Source organism: Terrapene carolina, unplaced genomic scaffold (assembly GCF_002925995.2).
Source record: "Terrapene carolina triunguis isolate 2854851 unplaced genomic scaffold, T_m_triunguis-2.0 Scaffold68, whole genome shotgun sequence".
In the NCBI taxonomy this organism is placed as follows: domain Eukaryota; kingdom Metazoa; phylum Chordata; order Testudines; family Emydidae; genus Terrapene; species Terrapene triunguis.
The window spans coordinates 42,457,948-42,475,911 of NW_020664419.1; positions in this window are offsets into that span (position 1 = coordinate 42,457,948).

The following is a 17,964-nucleotide window of genomic DNA, read 5'->3' on the forward strand; positions in this document are numbered from 1 at the left end:
TGCAGTTCCCAATTCCTGGCCAATGGGAGCTCCGGGGTCAGTGCCTGCAGATAGCAGCAGCACGTGAAGACCCCCTTCCTCCTCCCTGGGGCCACGCCGCTGCAGGGACGTGCTGGCCGATTCTGGGTCCGGGAGTGGTGCAGGGCCAAGGCAGGTAGGGAGCCTGCCTTAACCCCACTGTGCCGCCGGACTCTTAGCGGCCAGAGATCGCGATCAACTGTCAGAGGCTTCAGGATCGATCAGTCAATCACGATCTACCGGTTGGTGACCACTGGGCTAGTGGGACTTGAGTCAGCTGACCTGTGTTAAAGAACCCGGGGCTTCAGTGTCTACAATTACTCTTAACAATATGTTAAGAATTTTCTAATCAGGGCTCAAACCTGGGGTCTAGCATCCACACTGCAGCATGTAGACCTGAGTAAAACCAGCGATATCCCAGACTCCCTAGCTCCTTCCTGATGAGAAAACTTCACTGCCCACCCTGCACATCACATGAAGTTTGAACAGCCGCCAGCACATCCTGCCAAGCAACATGGAGGAGACCTCTTTTCAAAAAGTTCTCTTGCTTGTGCTTTCACTCCTGTGTCAGAAAACAGAAAGAGCTTCCCTGAGGTGCTGGTGGACATTTTGGTGGTGGTTTATGACTCACCAAAGGCACCTGACAGAGCTTTGGATGGAGCAAAACATAGGAGGCAGCAGAAGAGCAGTATCACTCTGGCGTGGTAGACTTGCACTAGGTGATGCTTCTCGTTACACTCAGTATAGCTACTAATGCCCCCTGTGTAGACCAGTGCATCTAGTACAGTGCTACAAGCACAGACTGGTGGGATCCCATTGTCATGCAGACCTGCAATGACCAGCAGTGTCCAGAACTTTTGCATAAAGACAGCTACATTTCTGGACCTTTGTGAGCAGTTTAAAGACCCTCCAGCATAAAGATACACGCATGAGGGTGCCCTTGCCAGTCCAGAAACAGGTTGCTATTACCATCTGGAAGCTGGCTACCCCAGACTGCTACAGGTCTGTTGCATGGGGCAGCCAGCCTTGGAGTTTTTAAAGCCATTTCTGGACTGAAGGTATGTCATAGGGGGATCATGCCATGGAGTGGGAGAGGCAGCAGGAGCTGGTACTCTCGCAGCCATGATTGAGATGAGCCACTCAAACAATTCTCTCTTAGCCGCTGTTCTTGTTCCAGGAACTGCACAGCAAGTGCCTGCACCTGTGTTGATACCTTGTCCTCATGCCATGCAGTGAGTCTCCCCTCCTGCCCCTTCGCATGCCTTTTCTCTAGTCGTAAGTCCCTATTTCTGGTACTGGACCTGCTTTTTGGCACTCTCCAGAATTTCAACCAGAAGTTCATCATGGGAACGCTTCCCTTGGAACAGTCCATGAAGGTACGCTAGGCCAGGCTTCTGCTGAAATGTGGGCAAGCTGCAGAAGTGCTGCAGCCAGTAGAGGGGAGGGGCCTGGAACAAGACAAGATATAGGGGGTTATTGTCTCAAATAGCCAAGTGCAGGAGGACACAAAAAATCCTTGTGTAATTTCAAGGAGATAAAAACTTACATTTCCAAACTGAACTTCAGTATATTGGGAGAGGGATGCTTTGGGCCACACAGTCTCCCTGGACACAGCCTAGTTAAACACAGTTAAAGAAGTGCAGAGACAATGATAAGTTAAAAATTCAAAGCTGTGTTTGTTTTATAAAAATTGTGGAACTACTTGGGTTGGGGAGGCAGGGGTTAGTGGCCTTGCTACAAAAGCTTTTTCTATCATTTCAGGCCTTTCACGTTTTGGAGGACATAACAGTTCTTATGGTGCCTGACTGGCAAAGCGAGATGTTATTCCAAGCAGCCAGTGGGAAACCAGCAGTGTATGCAACCGAAGTATTCAAATGTATAGTGACTGAACAGCACATCTATGAGTGGCCAGTTACTGAGGTGGCCCTGGAAAATAAGCCCTTTCTTCAATGGAATTGACTATTCAGAGCTCCTGCTTCATGAAAAGTTTGCAGCTATCAGTACCCAGGATTGGGTCAGAATCCATGAAGGAATTAACAGGATGATGCACTAGCTTCCACATGGCTTACCCTGTTATGGCTGCATGCAAATATACAGAACTCCACAGCCTACTTCCTCCACGCCCCTGGCATATTTCTGGACAAAAATTCAAACCTCAGTCATACTTGGGACAAATGATTTTTTCACCTATGGACTGCCTGGACTACTTGTAATTGAAATGGACTAGATTTGTGAATGGAACACATTTCCCCAAACACACACAGAGTTCACTGTTTCCAGGCGGCTCCATAGACCATTGAGTAGTTACCGAGCAGCAAACATAAAGGCACGACAATGTAAGGTTATTATTTTTTTTAAGAAACAGGAATGGCGCTAGCAAAAATCTGTGCCTTTCCAGTAAAGATATACTTTACACTATTCTTTACTGTTTGCATTTCCCTGTCACCATTTTGAACTCCACCTGGGGAGAGAGGAAAGGGGGATTCCAAGGTGCTGATACACTATCTGCCATTAGCAGATACACACTGGCCAGGGCTTCTCATAACTTTTGCATTGGATCATAGAGCAGAAATCCCTTCCATTACTGTATTAACAAAAATTGAAATGGAGCCAGAAACTTACCAGACTCAGGGGCGGTTTCTGTCCCTCCTATGTCTGCTGCAGGCTCAGCAGTGGGCTGTTCCTCGTGGGAGGGGGAGGGAAACAAACAGCTCCTCTGAGTATGCACCCAGAATTTGCTGCTGCTGCTCCTGTTCCAAAGCCTGCTCTGGGACTGGTTTTAGCAACAGAGTGATTTCATGGTCCTCACTTGGTGCCTGCTATTGACTCCCATCAGTCCCCATGATGGATTGTGGAGTCAGCAGGGCACTGTCCTGGCTGACCAAGTCATCCTGTACCACGGTTGGCTCTATGGAAGGCACAGTACCTAGCACCCAGTCAAACGCCTCATAAAAGGGGCATGATTTTGGTGAGTCGCACTCTTATGGTGTGGTTGCAGCTCAATGATCAGAAGACAATGGAAGAGTTAATGCTGACTCACTGAGCTGCTGCTGTAAGTCAAGGAGGGTTGCTTCCATTTTCAGTTGAGTCAATTAGAGATTCTTGGGATAGAGAGGAATTAGGAAGTTGTCCCAGGGAATTATGTCCCAGGGAATTATGGGATACTTATGGTTGATTCCTGGGACCTGAATCAAGCGGGCCTGTGTCTACACTGCAGAGCAATAGGGTTCAGACCCTGGGTCCTGGGCTTAACTGGAACTCAGACCCTCCAGCCCTGCAGGGTCCTGGGACCTTGGGTCCAAGCCCTGGGCTAGCGCAATTGCAGTATGGACATAAGAGGGGTTACCCTTGAGCCCGGGCTCAAGCATGGGCTTACATAGGCTGTGTAGACATACACTGACAGGCCCAAATAACACTGTTTCATGGGAAAAATGCAATGTGAAATTGCATCAAATCTAATTGCATAGTTATGGTCCACAAAAACAAGGGCAGGAGTGGATGGGAGACAGTTCAAGAGAATAAAGAATAGCTTTGGACTTCATTTTTAGTGTCATTCATTTAACTTGCAGAGAGACCCCTCACCAAATTGTGTTTTGGTAAATTGCACCTTCACAAATCACCAAGAAGACTGGTCATTGGGTTTGCAGTTTACGGAAATACAGAACAATGAAATTCTGCTGCTGTGCCAGGGATATGGCCATTGCGAGTGATGCCATGCACCCTGCTGGCTACTTCACCGCCAGGTGCCAGGCCCTGATCCTGGCACTCAGTAATGCTCTGAAATAGGGCTAAGGCCCTTACTGGTGGCTGGAGCTTATGCTTTGTCCCCACCCTCAGAACTCACAAGTCTGTGAACTTCACCAATCCATCAGACCTCCCTTGCACACCTATAGTGCAGATTAAGGAATTCACTCTCCATTATTAGTGCAGATGAAAGAGACTCTACTGTACTTAATGCAGTTAAGTAATATTTATCAACTGTGTGCATTTTAGTTATGATACATTGCATAGGCAATAATTCCAGAGTTAAACCAAAATCTTATTCACAGTACTCAGCAATGTCAACCCAGTTGTTTATAAAGAAATTATCTGAATTATTTACTTTATCATTCAGAAATAAGAAAAGAATCTCTATGAGTTATTATGGAATTTCACAAGAAAAGCATATCCTCTTGGTACAAGTGACATCACCAATAACCATAAGTTTGTTCTTCAAGAACTCAAACCAAAATCTAATTAACTACATATAATATGTTCAAATTAAACATGAATGAAAAAGTTCAGAATTAGTGTGAATGTTACAGGTTTAAAGTAAATTAATCTTCAATTAAACAAAAACAAAAACCCCTCAAACTCCAAAATAAACACATTTCTTAATGGAAAGCATCTGTCTTGTCTGCCTGCAATATGGAAGTGATTTGCTTCTGTCTGCAGTTCCTGCTTGTGCAAAGGAATCAGCAAGACTGCTGGTAGATATGGGACATAGTATGGTTCAATGGTATTGGTGCTGTAATGAAAAAGGAAATATTGCAAGTGAAATCCCCATTTTCTTCTATTTTGGTGATTTTTTTCACTTACTGGATGACACCGGCACACAAAGCAAAGGTGGAATAATCTGCACTGAATGATATGCATTTTGAAGTTGTCGTTGAAATAAAAAATCAGACATACCAGACACATAATAGAGAGCAGAACTACTTTGATTTATAGTGAAATTTCCCATCTTTGTTACCAAAAGGAATGGAAAATAATAAAACAAAATGGAAACAAAAACAAAACAAACATTAACTTCTGAAAGGAAAAAGTACTGAAGTTCAAATTTTTGGCAACATAAAGTCATTTGAGTGTTTGGTTGGGAACAGAAAGGAGACAAAATTAAAATGAATTAAATATAAACACAGTAAAGAAGTATGGCAGGAAGACAGAAATGTGGAAATACTTCAAACTTCAAGAAAGATACAAAGATTAGGGCCTGCAAATGAGGCTAAGCATGTCTATTGGATTCTCACATATTCAAACAAATGCACTATACATGTGTGATCAGTATCACTTTCTTTTTCTTTTTTCAACAAGGGATTAATTGTGAGAAAACTAAACTGATGCAACCTTAAGGCTGAGATTTTAACTGGTGATTCAAGAGCCAAATTCTATTCTCTCATGTACAGATGCAGTAACTGAAACTCCTTAAAGGACATGCAACTTTTGTGCATAGAAATTCGAATATAGGTCATTTAAGAGGTTTTTATGTCTTCCTCTGAGCCCTTTACACCAGAACATGAGGCATATACAAAATACATCATACTGTGATGTGGAGTAAAGGTATTATCTGTGCTACTTTGGTATGACCTGAATTACTCCATAACTTAATAAGTCTTGTGATTAAGACACCATATTATGACTCTGGAGATGTGGGTTTCGGTGTGAGTCACTTCATCACTCGTGCATCAGTTCCTATCTATAAAATGCAGATAATGAAACTTTCTTTCTCCCACTATCTGTCTCGTCTCCTTAGATCATTAGGTCTTTGGAGCAGGAACTGTTCTCCTGTGTATGTGCAGTGCCTAGAACAACTAGGCCCCAGTTTTAGTTGTGGCCTCAGATGCTATGGTAATAGAAATAATAAATATTAATAATAATATCTCACTCACTGGCCACTCCTGAGTAATACAGATATGCCAAATTTTTACCGTTGACTTCAGTGGAAGCAGAATTAAGCCAGTACTCAGCATTTTGAAAATAAACCCTAATATATTGATGCAATACCAAGGGCAATTGCAGAAAGTATTGCCAGAAATTTGAGACTATTGTATTTCCTAAAGATAAAGCCTATGCTATATACCATGTATATTGTAATATACATCTTGTGTAGTACCGTATGTATATTTTCAAATATACATAGTACAGTAAAAATGTAAACTCTCATCAAAACTACACATAAGTTAAATATAGAATTCTGTGGAAGATGTTGGCTTTGTGCTAAAAATTACTGGAAATAAAATGAATGTGGTATTTAATATAAATAGGCTCATATCAAGTTTCTGTAAAAATAATATCAACTCTCTCATTCAAAGGTCTACAGGGGAAAAGCAGAATATTAATGTTCATGGTACTCCATTCCAGTTTTTCTATAAGTATTATGTGTGTGTGTGTGTGTGTGTGTGTGTGTGTGTGTGTCTACATAAAACAGTTGCTACAAACTAGTACCAGTATAGCTGAAAACATTCCATAAATTGAACAGGAATATTTCCATCCAAAATGTGCCAAAAAACAGGTCACCTCAAGTGAATGAAGAGAGGTATAATTTTGGGTGCATTTAATACCTGTAATGAATCCAACTTTGAAAGCTTTACATTGTTTATATGTTATATACCAGTTATAAATACATTTTTAAAAGGTGCTGTATACCTCAAAAAGAACATTAAAACTTCAAAGTAATGTATATGTTTGTTATGTTACCATGACATACTATGTTGTGGAGATGTGTATAATTTTCTTTGCCAACAAAAATATATTTACAAAGTGTGAAATTATGAATTATTGTTTACTTTACTCATAGCATTAGTTTAAGTGTAGGTTTATATTTTCCAGTAACATTTCACAAAGTCCTATAGTTTTGGTAGAGCCAAGCTTTTAAAAACAGCATTCATTCAGCCCTGATAGTCTTTTACTTAAGAAAAACAAATTAGCAAAATGTTTTGACTAGAGATATTAAAAGGAATAGACAGCAGAGTACGACACACCCTATGTCATATTGTACCTAAGGATGGTTGGGTGCAAACAGTTCAAGCTGTGACCTTGAAGTGTCAATCCTGGAAAATGTTAGTGGGCTAAAAATCCTTTTTATAGTAGGGAATTTCACAGCCCTAAACCTGCCAGTTAGGACGCTATGCCTGCTAGGCATTATGCCTGTAAGGAACTCCACTGAAATCATGGATACCAGGATCCATCTATACTGACCCAATTCTAGGACTGGCATCTATGTAAGGTATTAATCCAGTTTCCCCCTTTTGGCAGTAAATTCCTACAGTCACATTCACCACTGGCATAAGTGGGTTCAAGTTTCATTTAAATTAGCAGAGGTAAATTGGGTGCCTAATATTTTAAAATAAAAATATTAAAATCCCACTTTTTTTCAGGCTTCTCCACCCAGGGTACCTGTTGATAATGAGCTCTACTTGCCATTTTCTGTAGCAACCTGTCGACCTCAAATCTTAGGCACTCTCACAATTTTCTGCCTGCTTAAACTGCTCCACCCTGTGCTGCCAGCTAAAGGTAGGGGTACACTACAAAAACATATCTGAATACTGTAAATATTCACTCAAATTTAAAACTTCATTTGCCCTGGCCACTCTCACAACCCCTTTGCAAACATCCGAGTGATGAAATACTACTCAGATGAATGCCTGTAGAAAGCATAAGAGCATACTTTGTACTTGTGCACTTCAGTATTTGCACCAATAGTGGCATTTTTCATATAGGGCACAGCATGAAACAGCTTGGAGGAATACTTCAAGCCCAAGACAAATTAGCTAGACAAGGGGTAAGCCCTTCACACAAAGAATCATTCACTTACTCGCAGCTAGGCTCCAATCCAAGCAAGTTTTGAGCATATGGAACCTCAGTGGAACTACTCACATGCTCAATTACTTTACTGGATCAGGACCTTAAATTGCATCCACTATTTTGGTCATGGGAGAGGCTCAGCCATGATCTAGTAAAATGATGCTGACACTGGGTGCTAGAACACCTGAGATCTGGGCTCCGACGCAGACAAGCTTGGTGTAAAAAAGGGATGTTAATGCCCATTTTTTGTGTAGGAATGGTAGACATTAATTCTTACCCAATGCACCCTATTTATCTACGTTAGACTGTCAGCTGTGGAGGGCAAGGACTATTTTCTAAGTGATGTATACTTTTACTGTGCTGTAAAAATGCTTAATAACAATACGATAAATATTAATATGAACGTTATTATTGGCATCAATACCAACAATAACATGAGAAATATAGATTAGTAAATGCAGTAAAGCGCTTGGTATATTCTTAGCACAGCAGAGGAACAGGTGCTCTAGGCCAGGGGTAGGCAACCTGCAGCCCGCGAGCTGATTTTCAGTGGCACTCACACTGCCTGGGTCCTGGCCACCGGTCCGGGGGGCTCTGCATTTTAATTTAATTTTAAATGAAGCTTCTTAAACATTTTAAAAACCTTATTTACTTACATACAACAATAGTTTAGTTATATATTATAGACTTATAGAAAGAGACCTTCTAAAAACGTGAAAATGTATTACTGGCATGTGAAATCTTAAATTAGAGTGAATAAATGAAGACTCGGCACACCACTTCTGAAAGGTTGCCGACCCCTGCTTTAGTCCATGGCAATTAAATCAGCCATTGATTGGGATTTGCGCTCCTAAAAATCCTTTAGGCACCTTTGAAATCTTTGAGACTAACAAATTTATTAGAGCATAAGCTTTCGTGGGCTACAACTCACTTCTTCGGTTGTAGCCCACGAAAGCTTATGCTCTAATAAATTTGTTAGTCTCTAAGGTGCCACAAGTACTCCTGTTCTTTTTGCGGATACAGACTAACACGGCTGCTACTCTGAAATTTGAAATCTTTGCTTTAGTCCCATTGCAGTTTATTTCCTTCCTCTAGCTAACTTCCTCTGTGACTTTTTCTTTCTTTCTGAACTCCTCTAGCCTTCTTCCTTCTATCCTCTTCAACTCCTTCCATCAAGAGGCATTAGAGTGGATTAAGACACAATGGAGCATGTCAGATGCCCTGCTCTCTTCACCCACATAGCCACAACCCTAATGAATATGCAGTGGCTCAGTGGATTTGCTCTACCCCAGTAACAGCACAATGGATGGGATTCCCTTACACTGAACAGATAGGGAGAATGAGAGCCTTGACATTCCAAATGGAACTTCTGCTCAACAGCACTTCTGCTAAATCTGCTGACTTGAGGTGTCTTTTTTTCTTTAATTTCCTAAAAAACAAAAACAAAAAAACACCAAAGTTCTATCAAAACGCTTACCAAACAAGCAGTACTTTTAAAAAAAATCACATGGAAACAGGAGATGATAATATATTATGTACAGGAACTCTGTTATTGACCAAAAATAAGTAAATGAGTTGAATTTTATTAATTTTGCTTTTCCGAAACCAACAAATATGTATTTATTTGCTCCTATTTTACTGATCAGTAAATTAATAAACACACCACACTGAAAACCAGTAAGCATCAACAGCTATAAGAAGCTATAAGAAAAAATAATGTAGCGGTTCCAAGAAATACTATCTTTTAATGTAACTCTTCAGTCATTAGAATCCAAAGGGACTACATTACTGCCCTTATCAAACACTCAAGTATGTTAATGCCCATCAAGGTGACCTAATCAGTTTAGGTGTATCATCCAAACAGTTTCATGAAGCAATTGAAAGAGTGTCACTGAGGACTTGTAAATGTAGTGTGCTTCAGTCTGTCTATGGAGCAGGGCAAAGTGTGAATGACAGCAGGCACACTGCACCCAAAAAGCTACTGTTATTTTACATAAAATCACATGCTAACACAAGATTTTATTTGGGATTTAAATGTGTGACACATAGAAGCAATATTAAATATGGGATCTTTTTAGAGCTGTGAGAAGATTCTCATATAAAGGGCCAAAATTTCAAGCACATGTTTGCAGAACATTCCTTGCAAAACATACAATTCCCCTTCTTGGGAAAATACAGAGCTGTATGCATGTGAGTGCTTGTGTGCAAGTTCCAGTTTGCCTGTCCCATTATCTGTTTCATGAGTGGAAATGTATGCTTTGAATCTGTCCCATTAATGTTGTATGCATAGGAATACAGCCTTCGAATGTGCAACAAATATGAGAGCATAATTTGCAGGAGCAATTTATGTTTGCAAATTGGCTTAAAATAAAACTGAACAAAGTTTTAATGAAAAGGCCAAAGGAAATTTTAGGCATTTTCTTTAAAAAAAATTTTTTTCACTGATTTTAAAACAATAGTTGCATATGAAGAAGAAGAATAAACTATGAACAAGGAGTTAAGCCCATATCCTGATCTCAAGTATGTTAGGAGTTCTTGCTATTGACTTTAATGGGAACCTATGTAAGGAATTGCCATTCATTTTTGCCATGAGGGAACAAATCACACTGACAAGGCTGCTAAAGGTTGAAGGTGTTAATTGAGGTCTGTATTATAAGCTTAATCTTATGTATATGACCAACAAATGCTACTGATCAGAGCAAAGAGACCCTTGGCGAAAATTCCCCTTTCTACCAACACAAAACTAAGTTCTTCAAATATTTCCTGTAATGAGAAAAAGCAAAGCAAGAGATAGAAGACAATGTCCTTCATGCCACCGTATATGCACAGAACACCTTCTCCTAAAAGTTATTTCAAGTCTCTCCCTCTCCTTATTCAGATTCCTCCTAAAAATCTTACTTTTGTGGTCACCCATGAGATGTGAGTAAAAAAAGTTAAATGAGAACCAAATATATTAATAAATCACAACAACAATAATTGAATGGAACTATCAAAATGTGCACATGCCCTACTGAGTAACACACATGATCAGTGTAACCCTTGTTATACTTTCCTTCCCTCCGTTTCTCTGAGTATGCTCCTCCAATTGTTGTGTCAAGTCGAAATTTAGACTGTAAGTGTAACCTTAGGTGGGCTAGAGTTTACTTCACCGCTCATTCTCCTAATGCCTAAAACACAACTCCCACAGAAAAGCACATGGAGACTCAACATTCAGTCATTGAGGATTTTCAGCAAGGATTGCACAGGGTCAACTTTCCCACAATCAAGTCCAAAAGGAATGAACTTAATTCTGAAGTACCAACTTTATAAAATCTTATAATGATAAAGAAACATAAAAATACTAATAACTTAATGTCTACGACATAACATGGCTACTTTATGAGCCACATACATTATCTTCACAGTTGTACATAAACATAAATGAAGACAACAAATTAAGTCTAAACAGGTCAGTCCCCACAGAAACGCAGTGGGAAGTAACCTGAGGCTAGGTCTACACTACAGTGAGGGGTCGACCTAAGATACGCAACTTCAGCTATGTGAATAGCATAGTTGAAGTTGCGTATTTTAGGTCGACTTACCTGGCTGTGAGGACGGCGGCAAGTCGACCGCTGCCGCGCCGCCGTCGACTCCGCTGCCGCCTCTTGCCGCGGTGGATTTCCAGAGTCGACGGCAGAGCGATCAGGGATCGATTTTATCACGTCTTCACTAGACGCGATAAGTCGATCCTCAATAGACCGATTGCTACCCGCCGATCCGGCGGGTAGTGAAGACGTGCCCTCAGAGTTCCCAAAAGCTTAGGTTGACTTCATCTGAGTCTCAGTTACAGCATTCGAACACCCACATCTGTAAGACGGCTGAGTCAAAAGCACTGCAACAATGTTTTCCCTCCACTTGCTCCATGTTTAAGTTCCAATTTGCCTGTCCCATTATTATCTGTTTCATGCGTGGAAATGCAGGCTTCGAATCTGTCCCATTACTTGTTGTCTGCATGGGAATACAAGCTTTGAATGTGCAACAGATGTGAGAGCATTCGAACACAAGTTACAGCATTCAAACACCCAAATCTCTAAGACTGCTGAGTCAAAAGCACTGCAACAACATTTCCCCTCCACTTGCTCTGTGTGCAAGTTCCAATTTGAGAGGGTGGCGGGTATGGAAGGCAGGGGAGGCTGTGCCTCCCCAAACAGCCTTGCGTGGCCCCACCCACACTCCACCCTAAGACCCTTCCTGCTTCCCTGGCTATGCTGCAGGGGGCTCTTCCCCCGTGGCCATGGCTCCAGGCTGGGGCTAATGGGGGCCAGCCTGAGCTCCAGGGCTGTGCCACCCGCCCTCCTGGCATTCTAGGGCTGGGGGGGTGGCGTGCAGGGGCTGGGGGGGCATGCCGCTCTCTCACCTGCCTAGCGTTCTGGGAGGGGCGGCCGCGCCACCCACTCACCCGCCCATCACTTTGGGGCTGGCGGGTACATGCTGCCCTCTCACCTGCCCGGCGATCCGGGACTGGGGGCACTCGGGCAGCAGTGGGGTGGGAGAGCTGGCTGCCGCGCTGGGAGGAGGGGGACTCTGGGCTCTAGCGGGGGGGTGGGGCCTCAGACAAAAGGGGTGGTCCAGGTCGGGGGCTAGCCTCCCCGAGCCCAGGGTTCACCCACTGGCCATGACTTGCTCATAGAAACCTCCAACTGGAATCTATGCAGACTCTTTCTCCTTTACTGCTGAAATCACACAGGTGACTAGTCAGCTAACTAATTAACCAACCAGTTTAAGTATTTAGATTTAAAAAGATTTAGTAGATTTAAAAAAAAACAACCCTGCTGCAAAATGCTTCAGTGCTAGGGAAAAACAGCCAGCGTTCTGCTCCCCTGGCTCAGCTTCTTCCAACCCACACAGGGCACATGGGCTTTTGTAAAAGCAGCTGGAGTCTGAGTCCAGTTATAGGGAACCTATTGAGCATACCCCAAAACTACCACACCCAATCCCAGAAACTTCTGAGTGTGGAGTGCTAATTGTGCATCTCCTAGCAACAAGTGACTACTCATATCTACCCCTCCCCTCCATAGATCTCTTAAAGAGATACCTCCCTATTAGGCCCGTGGGTTACATAAGAATTTCAGGAAAGGGACCCTGAGTGAAATCTGAGACACACTGAAATCAATGCCAAACTTTCATTAATGTCAATGGAGCCATGGTTTCTTCCTATGTCTTTAACTTCACACCTTGTACACTCTTGAACATGTAAATAATAAATAGCTGAAGAAACAGCAGCAGTTATAAACCAACTGCAACTATGTTGCTAGAAGCACACAAATCACAAATCTAGATAATTTTTTATTGGATGCCTTTGGTAACTTAAAACAGGACACAATATCAGTAGGATTCTGAAGTAGCCGCAGCGATGACTCATATGAAACAAGTAATAATCATATTACAAACCAGGGGAGCCAAGAAGCAAAGCCAAAAAGCAGTGAGGCACATAACAAAAACTTGACTTTTGTTATAGTCCTCACGGGTTCCATGATTTTTTATTTTAAAAAGATCCGTGACTTTTAACATTCTGGGATTTCTGTATATAAGTGGGTGGATGTGGTAGTTACAGTCAAGCAAACTTTAGTGAGAGCCTTGGGCTGCACAGGATACCATAGGGAGCCAGAGCTCAACAACAGCATAATAGTAACACAAAGAAAGAAGCCAATGACCTATCCTTGACAGTTTATTTTCCAAATGGGTCATGAGTCCTCATTTCCCAGCTTTTCCCGCCTCACAACTTTACACAGATCAATAGATAGGATTTTAATATGCTGAGAGGCAGGATAATTTACAAAGTGCTTCTCTATGGCAACTCCCCTCTTTAAAACTGTTATCACTAACAATAAAAAATAAAAGGTTACTTAGGTACAAGACAATATCAAAAGCATGAATTTTTACTCCCCTTTTTTTTTGCCTTTTGCATCATGAACATCATTTGCTTTTTTCCGATCACTACCATGAGGGGGGGAAATTGTCTTATATGTGGCTCAGTGTCAGATCCTGCAGCCCTCTCTCACGTTTGTGGTTGGTGGGGACTACTCACACGTCTAAGAGCTGCAGGCCCTCATTGACAGCTCTCCTGTTTGCTGTAAAAGGCACTACAGACAAACGCCTTCAGCACTTACAGTGAAATTCACCCCTGTGTAGGGGACAAGTACAAGACCTATTCACTGCTTAACTCCCACTTACACCTGGGAGCTCAGCACTCAATACACTGAGCACTTTTGAAAATCTGACCAGTTATTGTAGGTGCCTAAATGGGAGCTGTGCTCTTTTGAAAATCTGACACTTAGGTCTTAAGTGGGACTTAAGCAGTGCATTGGCCTTGTGCTGATTTCCTGCACCAGGGTGAATTTCATCCTGAGGGATTAAGAGCAATGGGCACAGCTCATTGCAATTGCTGTGGTTTTCTTTTCTTGAACATATTTTGTTAACCTGGAAACAAGAAGTTACTATATTTCCACAAAAATGGGGTGTACTTCTATAATCAGTAAATAGTTACACTTCCATATACGGTAAACTAGTAATAGCCCGAAAGTTTTGTTTTGCAGGAGCTGATACCACACACAGAAACATCAATGGCCACCTGCTATTTTAGTTGTTGGTTGTTTGATTTATTGAGTTACTCAGGTGCAGCTGGCAAGGACCCAACTTTTTGTTCATTGTTGACTTTGAGTTCGTGTCTGAAAGTTATTTTTCTCTGTGTATTCATGGTACAGCAGAGGATGCAAAAAGACCAAGCCTTACTGCTTGCTTATGAATGGGAGGGTATGTTTTTTTTGTTTCCTTCACCAGCTGGCCTCTTTTAGTGTGATAAGATCTGTAGGCAAGATGCCTGGTTTGCTTCAAAAGAATTAAATTAATTCTGGTTCATTTGGGGCCAGATTATCCCTAGCCTGTGGGCAGGTACACAGGGGATGGTAACAAGGAGTCTTCCCTTTCCAACACCCCCCCTTCATATACCACCTATGCTCTGTGGAATGGAGGGATTAATCTCTCTGTAGGTCCCTGAGGGTGCAAATTGCCTCAAATGGTGTGAAAGCAGGGGCCAGGTCCCTCCTGGGGACAGCCAGGTGTACAGCATCCAAAATCCCCATGCCACTGGTTAGCTGCAGAAGTCATTGTGTCTCCACAGACACAATCCCTCCCATAGGTACTGCACTATGGCTAAATGCTCCACATTAGCCCTTGCCTGGTTCTGATAGCATTTCAGAAATGACAATAGGTCTCAACATTACCTGAAAGCTCAAATTCTAAAAAAAGAAAGACTGGGCCAGACTCTCAAAGGTGAACATCAATGTAGCTCTTAGAACTGGTCCAAAAAATGCCATCCAAACTTTTTTTTTTTCTTCAGAAAATTGGGGTTTCAACAAAATGAAAATGAGTGAGAAAAGTGTGCACTTTCCCTAAATTTTTATTATTTGTCTTAACCTGCCCCGCAACTCACTGAAAATAGAAATTTTTTGGCCATATTTTGCTTGTTTTTCTTTTTCTTTTCTTTTTGGCAGATTTTGGACCAAACTTTTTTTCCCCCAATGAAAAGTCAAAATTTCCCCCCCCCTGAAAATGTCAAAATTTTCTCCTGAAAATGTCACTGATTTTTATTTTATCATCTCTAATAGTTCCAATGAAGTCAATGGAGCTAATCTGATTTCACCATCTGAGAATCTGGCCCCTTTGACTTTATTAGTCTCTCAAAATAACTCTAATTTGGGAAGAATTCATTGCAAAAATAATAATCCAGTGAGGGCAAAATTCTCACGGACTTCACTGGTCAGGCTTTAAGTGCACAAAGAAAGCATGGCGTATGTAACATTAGCAAGTAGTAAAAGATCCTACCACATGTTCCTGCATGCGGTGTGTGACACCTTAAACTGTTACATATTTTTTTCTCCATCTATACTACTTTGAATAAGGTGAATGCTACAATGCCCTTAACTCTTCACTTGTTTTTATCCTTTCAGCCACATGCTGTTATCATGAATTATCTGATTTCTAAAAGCAGACAAATGGCTCATTTTGAAATAAAGCTGCTCAAGCTGTTGAAAATGTGCTTTCCAGATTATCACGCTTTTTGTCACTTCATAGATTAGCTGTATTGCATACAATCCATAGCCACAACAGGGTTTATCTTGCCTAAACTGAACAAAGGGCAGGGTGGCACAGTTGAACTAGTAACAGAACTCAGAGGTTTTTACTTCTAGGTCACCAGCTCAAATTCAGGCAAGGTCACTAGTGACTGGAAGTGATAGACCGTTGAAAACCCATCAGATGGTTATATGAAATTAATTGATGATCTCAGCCCAGGTGTCCTTATTACAGAAAACATCACAACAGAGGTTGATTGATACCTATTGGTTGACTCAGCGGAGAGAGTGAACTGCTTTCTCACCTCTAGAGATGGTCCTTGGAGAGTAGTTTAGAGCCACACTGCCAGGGGAAGCTTGTGCTGCTGCTAACCATGTTACACCTGTTTTGTTGCAAGAGAATGTCAGACATCAGGGCTATCAGTCCATTACCTTTCACAAGCATTAAATTTACTCATGTTTTTAAAAAAGAATATTAACAGACTCACCAGAAGAATTCAAAATGACACATGCAGTCATGAGAAGTTGTGTCACAATACCACTAAAAATAACAGCTGCAATAGCCCATGATGAAACATGATCTTTGCATAATAGTGCAATTTATATGTACCACTACTTCTAATATTCATCTCTTGTTTTTTTGATGCATTTTCTATGTAAGCTTCTTTTGGTGGAAACCAAGAAATGTATGTCTTATAATAAAAGGCGTTACTGATATGTTCACTGAGGCTGGATTTAAGATCTAGCCTTCTTTAATAAGAGATTTGATAGAATACCTTTATTTGTACCTTTCATTAAATGTTAAAGATAAATTTCTTTTCTCTCTGTCAAATGCAATTTTTACAAGCATCTTTTCATTTAACAGGTCTTCTCCATTTGAAGTCATCTTACCAAAAAATGAAGCAAACTATCAGCACTTCCAAATTCATTTAAATATTCCAAAGAGATGCTGCCAACGTTTTCTCTGGACACTTCAAATCCTGAAAAAGCAGAATACATAACATTTTAGCAGTTTTTCTTACAAAGTCCACTTCAGCAAGATTCCCTGGGGCTTACAAAAGTTGTGCATTTATTGCAGTCAGTTAGCTTCATTCATCAAACACACAATATAAGCCATCCTGTTATGTGCCTTCAGTTTAAAGAAAAAAAGCAGCAGCACAGAGATAATAGTACGTCTTGAAGAACATGCTTTTTAGTGCTTGGTTGTTCAAAAATGTAGTCAGACAAACAACTGTCGCAGTGATTATTTATGATTAAAAATATGTGAAGGCTGTGGTGACTTTACATTAGAAGTCTAGTATATGTCAATTGTTTTATTCATGATAAACAGATCGTTTAGTTGGAAAAATCCCATCTGCCTAGATATATCTCTTATTATTTATGAGAACCATGTTTAGGAATGCAGGCAGCACATGTGCATAATTAATCCTGAAGAGAATTAGACATTGTTTGATTCACAGCTGAATGCAATTAGCATTAGGAAGTTTACATATGTTGGCAATAACACAGATTAGCAACTAAAGTGCTTGTTAAAAAATTTAACCTGAGGCTGCTGGAGCAGACCTCTCTTAATGATGCTTTAAATGTTGTTGATGAAGTAATAATCAATTTTGTTTTATAAATAGTAAATCAAGAATTTAGGTCTAATTAGCAGCGCTACAGATCACTTCACTTACATATCCAGTGTACATGTGATGTGCCTATGAACTTTCTTTGAGTCTGGTGTGCACACAGTTGTTAAGGGAAAGATGCAATCCCTTTTGTAGGGGGGGAAAAAGCCACAGATGGGGAAGAATGAGATGTCTGTGATGAGCGTTGACTCCGTGCGAGTGGCACTCGAGAAGAGAATAGTTTTTCCTTCGTCCTTCTAGAGCTTTTTAACTGAAGGATGGAGAAACAATGCCTTGTCTGCCTTTTTAAAATATAATAATTAGATTATAATTCACCGACTGTGAAACGAAGTCCTCTAATGGAGAAGGAGGAGGAAGAGAGAATATAAGTGATGAAAATGAGGAGGCAAAGTAAAATTGAGCTGTAATTGTTTTCACTTCAACTTTAAGAAGTTCAACATTAATTAAAATGTTTCTGCACCACTCACCAGCAGATTGGCACAAGAGAGGACTAGCTAGAATTTGCAGCTGCTGACTGGCAGGGATGTCAATGAGACTACTGCCAGGAAGGCTGCAGTTTGACACAAGTATATATATATATATATATATCCTAAGGACTATTTCAATTAGGGCGAGCAATTCTTTTTCATTCAAGTAACAAG